Source organism: Salmo salar, chromosome ssa29 (assembly GCF_905237065.1).
Source record: "Salmo salar chromosome ssa29, Ssal_v3.1, whole genome shotgun sequence".
Classification (NCBI taxonomy): domain Eukaryota; kingdom Metazoa; phylum Chordata; class Actinopteri; order Salmoniformes; family Salmonidae; genus Salmo; species Salmo salar.
In genome coordinates, this window is record NC_059470.1 from 8,481,643 (window position 1) to 8,489,562 (window position 7,920).

Below are 7,920 nucleotides of genomic sequence, written 5' to 3' on the forward strand. Positions count from 1 at the left end.
CAGTTTTGCACAAATGCTGGCATCTATCCATGGTTTTTGGTTTGGGTAGGTTTTAATAGTCACAGTAGGCACCTCCCCTATACACTTCCTTTTGAACTCAGTCACCGTGTTATTCTCAGAGGCAACCTGGAACATGTCCCAGTCCCCGTGATCAAAACAATCTTGAAGCATGGATTCCGATTGGTCAGACCAGCCTTGACTAGACCTTAAGCAAGAAGTACACATGCTGAGTTTCTGCCTATCGGAAGGCAGAAGCAAGATGGTGTTGTAATCCGATTTTCCGAAGGGAGGGCAGGGGAGGGCCTTGTAGCCATCCCGGAAGGGGGAGTAACAATGATACCGTTTTTGATGCACGAGTACTACAGGCAATGTGTTGACAGAATTTCGGTAGCGTTTTCCTCAAATTTGCTATAATAATATTTCAGCAAGTGTATATAGCAGTTGATTCTCTTTACAGAAGCCTACAGTCATTCAATACAGTTACATTTTGTTGTCCTCTCTGTCTCTTTCTCTCTGATAGTCTCGAACATCTCAGAGTGGTCATCAATCCTGGTTTCTGTGCCAAGATCTGCGACTCTCCTCTCTTTTCAGAGTGAGTTGCTAATATTGATATTACAACTAGTAGTTGTTATGCAGTTGCTTCTCGCCTCATCATGTTGTTAGGTTCTTATTTTTCAGAGTAAATAACTCACGGACACTAGAGAAGCTTTAACCAAGTTTAATCATTCCCCAAAGGTTCTGTACAGCTGAAAACAGACAACTCAACATTTGTCCCACTCAGATATATATCCCACTTAAGACACTCCTCCTTACAGTTTATGGCTCCACAGGAAAGAAAGTAACCAGATACTAACCTTGATTACTCCCTTAGGGGGAACTGACCTCACCCCTCACCTCAACCCCTCCACCTAATCCACCAATATCCATCTGTCTTCCCTATATCAACACATCGCTCTGCTTTCCTCCATCAACACATTCCAAAGCCTTCTTCAGAGAACCATCAACTCTTAACACAACACCCAGTCTGTCATTTCCTATCATTCATTTACTACCTCAATGATCAAAGTTTATCACATTCCAACAATGTGAATGACTATACAGTTTTTCCTCTCTTGCATAGTCTCAATCACCTAGTCTCTGTGCTGTTACTTTTCCTTCCAACTGTTTGAGGTTAGTTTTTCACATAGTTGCGTGAACAAAAATATTTATATTTCATAACTCAAAAGGCTGAAACCTTGCTCTTGTGTCTTTGAAAATTCCTTTTTAGAAATAAATGAATAGGAAGACAGCACCAGTGCCTAACTCGACTAAGGCAGAGGGCACGTGTGGACTTAGATAGGCGACTTGGACACAATAGGGATGACGGTAGGATGGGTGTAGCAAGTGACATAGGCCTAGCTGTAGATGATGAGTCAGTTGCAGAAGGTGACTGACCCCATAGACAACTCTGATCCCATAGATAATGAGGACATGGATACAGATCCTGGTGGTTATGAGGATAATGTAGATTGGTATGAGGAAATCTTTGATTCAGATCAGGATTCTGATTAACCAGATTTAGAACAACCATGTACCCACGCTGATAGGCTATCCAACTGGGCCCTCACCTTTGTCATCTCAATGGTTGCTTTGACAGCTCTATTGAGTCTTATGGTTCTACCACTGGGACCTGCCCAAAGATGCTAGAACTGTGCATAGGACCAAAACTCAATACACCATTCTTGAAAAGGCTGGAGGTCAGTATCAGTATTTTGGAATTCTTACATCTCTAAAAAAGGCAATCGTTAAAACAATAGCGTCCACTACAGATGGCTGTACCCTCTTACAAATCAACATAGACAGCTTGGCATTCTTTAAGAGCTCCAACATTCAACTACGGCCCTTCCTAGGACTCATAATTAGTGCAAACATGAAGGAACCTGTTGTAATTGGACTTTACTGTGGACCTAAAAAACCCACTTCAGTAGAGGAGTTCCTTAGAGATTTTGTTACAGAGCTTCAGGAATTAGAGCAAGGGTTTACTTTTGAACAGAAAAGGCTATTTTTAAAGTTACAGTGTAATAGGTTGTACCCCTGCAAGATATTCCGTAAAAAAAATAAAAAACACCAAAGCTCACAATGGGTATTTGGGTTGTGATAAATGTTCTCAAATGTTGTTTGCCTGCCAAAGTTATGGACGGTATATCATCCCATCTCATAGAAACGCACCCTCACATTTAATTTGCCCGAAAACCCAGACCACACAGGGATGTTGACCGCTGGAAGGCAATTGAGTTTAGGCAGTTTCTGCTATACACGTGTCCTGTTGTTCTGGCTTCGTTTCTTGGCAGTAACGTGTACAACAACTTCCTGCTGCTCTTTTGTGGCATTTCCATTTTAGCTAGTCCAACCCTCTCCTCATCGTCAGTATGCACAGACATTGCTCACAACTTTTGTCAGCCACTATTGTGAGATATATGGAAAAGACCAACTAGTTTATAATGTGCATGGGTTAGTTAATCTTTCACCTGATGTGCAACGGCAAGGTTGCCTAGACTCAATTTCAGAGTTTCCATTTGAAAATTACCTTCAAAAGATGAAGTTTGTGAGGAAGCCAGAATACCCCCTTACCCAGGTCATTAGGAGACTGTATGAAGTAAAACAACATATTGTGAAGAACACTGGTTTGGTCTGTCCATTGAAAAAGCAACACTTGTTGGTCCTATTCTCAGTGGTTTTTCAGTCACAGCACAATATCAGGAAATGTACAGTGAGCAATGGGCCATTAAAGTATCAATAGGGGATATTGTTTTTATCATTGGAAACAATGTGTGTGTCATACACAACATTGTCAAATGTAGTGATGGAGTGTATGTTATGTACAAAGTTCTCAGAGAAGTCACAATTCTTCAGGGGGGAAAGCAAGAAGCAAAAGTGAGTATTTTTCTTCAAATGTTTTTTTCTCTCGACATGTTTACTCTGAAATCACCATCACCCACAGATTCATTTGTACTTTTTGGTGATTTGCTGAGCTTGTAATGCATCTTTAAAATATTAGCTACAACATAGCCAATTCATAGTAACCATATTTCTCCTTAGTCAGTGTGATGTACTGTATCTGTACTTGTCATGTACTGTGTGAATGTTACTGTTATACACCCGATGTTCCCACTGGGAAGTTACTCTGATAAAAGTAATTGTGTTGTCTACCATTTTAGACATACGGAGATACTGACTGAGAGCGACTCCCAACGGAGGGAACAGTTATTTTCGTATACAGTATTACACTAGCTAGTAATCATTTCCCCTCGATCTCACTATGCAGAAACATGGTATGGAACTCAAATTCTATCAATCTTAATTTTTTTTTCAGCAGCAGCTGAACTCCAAATCCTAACACTGATGGAGCACATGAAACCTCAGCAGTCGCAACTTGCTGCAATGGCCAAAAGCCTAGATGGAAGGATGGAGAACAACTTGCACCAACCAGACGATGACCTAAAACAGTGGCTACAGGACGGCACAAATGCCAGGATCAAAACACAACATGGTATGATTCTTAAACACATTAGGACTGTGTATGTGTACATGTAGAAGTACACTACATGATCAAAGGTATGTGGACAACTGCTCGTCAAACATCATCCCAAAATCATGGTCATTAATATGGAGTTGGTCCCCCATTTGTTATAGCAGCAGCCTCCACTCTTCTGGGAAGGCTTTCCACTAGATGTTGGAACATTGCTGCGTGAACTTGCTTCCATTCAGCCACAAGAGCATTAGTGAGCTCGGGCACTTAGGATTAGGCCTGGCTCGCAGTCGGCGTTCCAATTCATCCCAAAGGTGTTCGATGGGGTTCAGGTCAGTGCTCTGTGCAGGACAGTCAAATTCTTCCACACAGATCTTGACAAACCATTTCTGTAAGGACCTCGCTTTGTGCACGGGGGCATGGTCATGCTGAAAAAGGAAAGGGCCTTCCCCAAACTGTTGCCACAAAGTTGGAAGCACAGAATCCTCTCGAATGTCATTGTATGCTGTAGCGTTAAGATTTGCCTTCACTGCAACTAAGGGGCCTAGCCCGAAACCATGAAAAACAGCACCAGAGCATTTTTCCTCCTCTTCCAAACTTTACAGTTGGTACTATGCATTGGGGCAGATAGTGTTCTCCTGGCATCCTCCAAACCCAGATTGGTCCGTCAACTGCCAGATGGTGAAGCGTGATTCACTCCAGAGAACGCATTCCCACTGCTCAAAAGTCCAATGGCGGCGAGCTTTACACAACTCCAGCCGACGCTTGGCATTGCGCATGGTGATCTTAGGCTTGTGTGTGGCTGCTCATCTATGGAAACCCATATCATGAAGCTCCCGACGAACAGTTATTGTGCTGACACTGCTTCCAGAGGCAGTTTGGAACTCAGTAGTGAGTGTTGCAACTGAGGACAGACAATTTTTACACACTACAGCACTTCGGTTCTGTGAGCTTGTGTGGCCTACCACCTCTCGGCTGTGCCGTTGTTGCTCCTAGACATTTCCACTTCACAATAACAGCACTTACAGTTGACTGGGGGCAGCTCTAGCAGGGCAGAAATTTGATGAACTAACTTGTTGGAAAGGTGGCATCTTATGTCGTTGCCACGTTGAAAGTCACTGAGCTCTTCAGTAAGGCCATACTACTGCCAATGTCTGTCTATGGAGATTGCATGGCTGTGTGCTCAATTTTATACACCTGTCAGCAACGGATGTGACTGAAATAGCAGAATCCACTAATTTGATGGGGTGACCACATACTTTTGTATACAGTGGTTCCTCCTTTAAAAGTTGCGAGCTTACACTGCGGGATTTAGAGGTGCGCTGCGTCACGGCTTCATTGCTCCAGATCACCACAAGGGGGAGTTAGAGCACTCATTATGCATTTGGGTCCCAAAGGTTTTATATGACCAATTATATCGAGTGGTTCCAATGACGAATTTGACTCGAGCCAACCGTCCCTTGTGACTTTCTTCAGCAAAGATGGCTGACAAAACATTACGGGGGAAGCAAATTTAAGTAATTATAACGTCATAACGAGTCAAGCCAAAAATGTACAATTGAGAGGAATATGTTTGTTAATGTAGAGACAAAACGACTGTGCATATTTGTCATCAAGTTAATTTACGAAAATCGCTATTTAGCAAGATCTGACTAGCTAACATTAGCCAGCTAGCTAGTGTTAGGAGAATGAATTTGTAATTCGTGTTGTTTAATGTTTTAGGGACTCCTGAGAAAAGCAGCAAACCAGGCTGTTGTCTTGTGAAACAGTGGATGTAAAGAATCTAGCTAGCTAAAGCATTTACTGCTAATTGAATGTACAATTGTGTAAGCTTGCCTTGCAATGCAGCTGAAGTAACATAGCTAGCTAACTATTTACTTGCTTATTGTGTGGTGGAGGATAAAAACAACTGTATGCCTATGACTGTGTAGCTAGCTACTGTATGTAGCCGATCTGTGTAAGGACCCTAAAACGTTTGGTATGAATTTTAGTTCAGAACCTATGAACCTCAGCTATCATAGTTCAAGTCTGAATGGCATTAATGAAGCCTTTGGATAGAGTAGAATATAATAACTTTATTCTGCCAAGGATGCAAGTCCTATATACATGTGCTGTAGTTATTACCATGCATGAGATCCCCACATTGTAGCCTGTACATTGAATATATTCACAGATCATGTACTCTTCCTTGGCAAATAAAGGTGCGGTTCAGATTCTTTTTCAGTCATATCCAATACCAGGTGTATCAAACTCCATTATTTGAATGATGCTGTGTCTGGATGTATGTACTACAATTATACACTTCAACAGTGTTTACCACTCCTGCTCCTGGGACATCAATGATTACACATTGTAACTATGCAATAGACTAGAAACATGATGTAAGTAAAAGCTAATTTGTAATTCATATATACAAAAAAACGATGCATATCTAACTCCCTTCATCTGCATTAATCTGAGGGCACAGGATAGTATTTCAACCAGTGCAGAATGTGAAACGCTTTATTGAAAGCAGTTCATTATCCAGGTGTTATAAATACATACTTTATAATAATTGTAATATTAGAAATACAAGTTCAATCTGTACTTCAATGCACATATGGTGTGCATGATAAACAAAGAGGTGAAGAGAGAGGTGTAGAAGACAAAGGGAAAGAGGTAAGAACAGAGGCAGACAGCATATGATTAATGAAATACAGTGCTACCCTAATATTCTCTCAGTTCATCACAATTACAGTGTCTCTAGCGGTGTCTCCTAACCAGCCATGGGCCCCAGTTGGCCCGAAGGTTATCTTAAGAGCGGGTGAGGTGGCGATGACGGGACTGGCTTCCTCTCTCACATCAAAACATACCTGCAGACGAGAGACAGATGGATAGAGAGAGCATGATTAAGCCTTGTTTTTTTTATTCTAACACGGTCAGTCAGTCAATCATTAGGAGGTGAAAATGCTAAACTGATCTTGGATCATTAACTCTGGGACTACTACATCTACCTGTATTTCAATGTAAAGCATATCTTTAATAATACTTCCTGTTGACCCGACCAAGTGACCTCTCACCTATGATCATGCTGTACCCTCTGTCAGCCAGTTCAGATGCGGGAAGGGTTCACCAACACAGCTGATATAACCTAGAGGATTTAGGGAGAAGGGGGATGAAGTGAAAGAGAGAGCCTTATTGTGTGTGTGTGTGGTCTCACCTGGTGTCCACACTAAGTGGCTACAGAGTACCTTATGCTGAAAAACAGACACGAGGACAAACAATAGAAGATGTCATTATTAGATAAAAACTACTTGAAGCTTGTAAAAAAAAGCTAACCGTTGCACTGTCACGGCTGTGATAAGGAGCGGACCAAAGCGCAGCGTTTTCGTAGTTCCACATCTTTATTCAATAGTGAATCGTGATGCAATACATAAATACTTAAACTAACCAGAAAACAACAAACCGTGACGCAGAGAGCGAAAAAACACACTACTCAAAATATAATCACCCACAAACAACATGCAGAAACACCCCTACTAAATATGACCTCCAATTAGAGGCAACGAGGACCAGCTGCCTCCAATTGAAGGTCAACCCAATAAACCCCAACCTAGAAAGACAAACTAGAACTACAACATAGAAAGAGAAAACATAGAACAAACACTAAACACCCCCTGTCACGCCCTGACCACTCTACCATAGAAAATAATAACTTATATTGGTCAGGACGTGACATACGCTGTCATGAAATATGATTATATTTCGACTATGAAACAAATATGACATGGTCTGCTTATGAGTTGCCATGAAAATAAGTTAGATTAATTCAACTGAAAATGGCAAGAACAGGCGTTCGTAGCTAAATGCTTTTGCTTAGCTTGAGAATAATAATTGCATGATTTATCATTCTACTATGTATGTATGTATGTATGTATGTATGTATGTATGTATGTATGTATGTATGTATGTATGTATGTATGTATGTATGTATGTATGTATAGTGAGGGAAAAAAGTATGATCCCCAGCTGATTTTGTACGTTTGCCCACTGGCAAAGAAATGATCAGTCTATAATTTTAATGGTAGGTTTATTTGAACAGTGAGAGACAGAATAACAACAAAGAAATCCAGAAAAACGCATGTCAAAAGTGTTATAAATTGATTTGCATTTTAATGAGGGAAATAAGTATTTGACCCCTCTCAATCAGAACGATTTCTGGCTCCCAGGTGTCTTTAATACAGGTAACGAGCTGAGATTAGGAGCACACTCTTAAAGGGAGTGCTCCTAATCTCAGTTTGTTACCTGTATAAAAGACACCTGTCCACAGAAGCAATCAATCAATCAGATTCCAAACTCTCCACCATGGCCAAGACCAAAGAGCTCTCCAAGGACGTCAGGGACAAGATTGTAGACCTACACAAGGCTGGAAT

General features: G+C 41.2%; 1 long non-coding RNA gene across 1 annotated transcript; it reads left to right on the top strand.

The window, feature by feature from the left end:
* The first annotated feature begins 312 nt into the window (after positions 1 to 312).
* On the top strand, positions 313 to 5,514 carry LOC123731556 (uncharacterized). Its single transcript, XR_006762726.1, has 4 exons — positions 313 to 387; positions 521 to 592; positions 3,353 to 3,529; positions 5,231 to 5,514. It is a non-coding gene; the product is annotated as an uncharacterized lncRNA (long non-coding RNA).
* Positions 5,515 to 7,920: the final 2,406 nt, after the last annotated feature.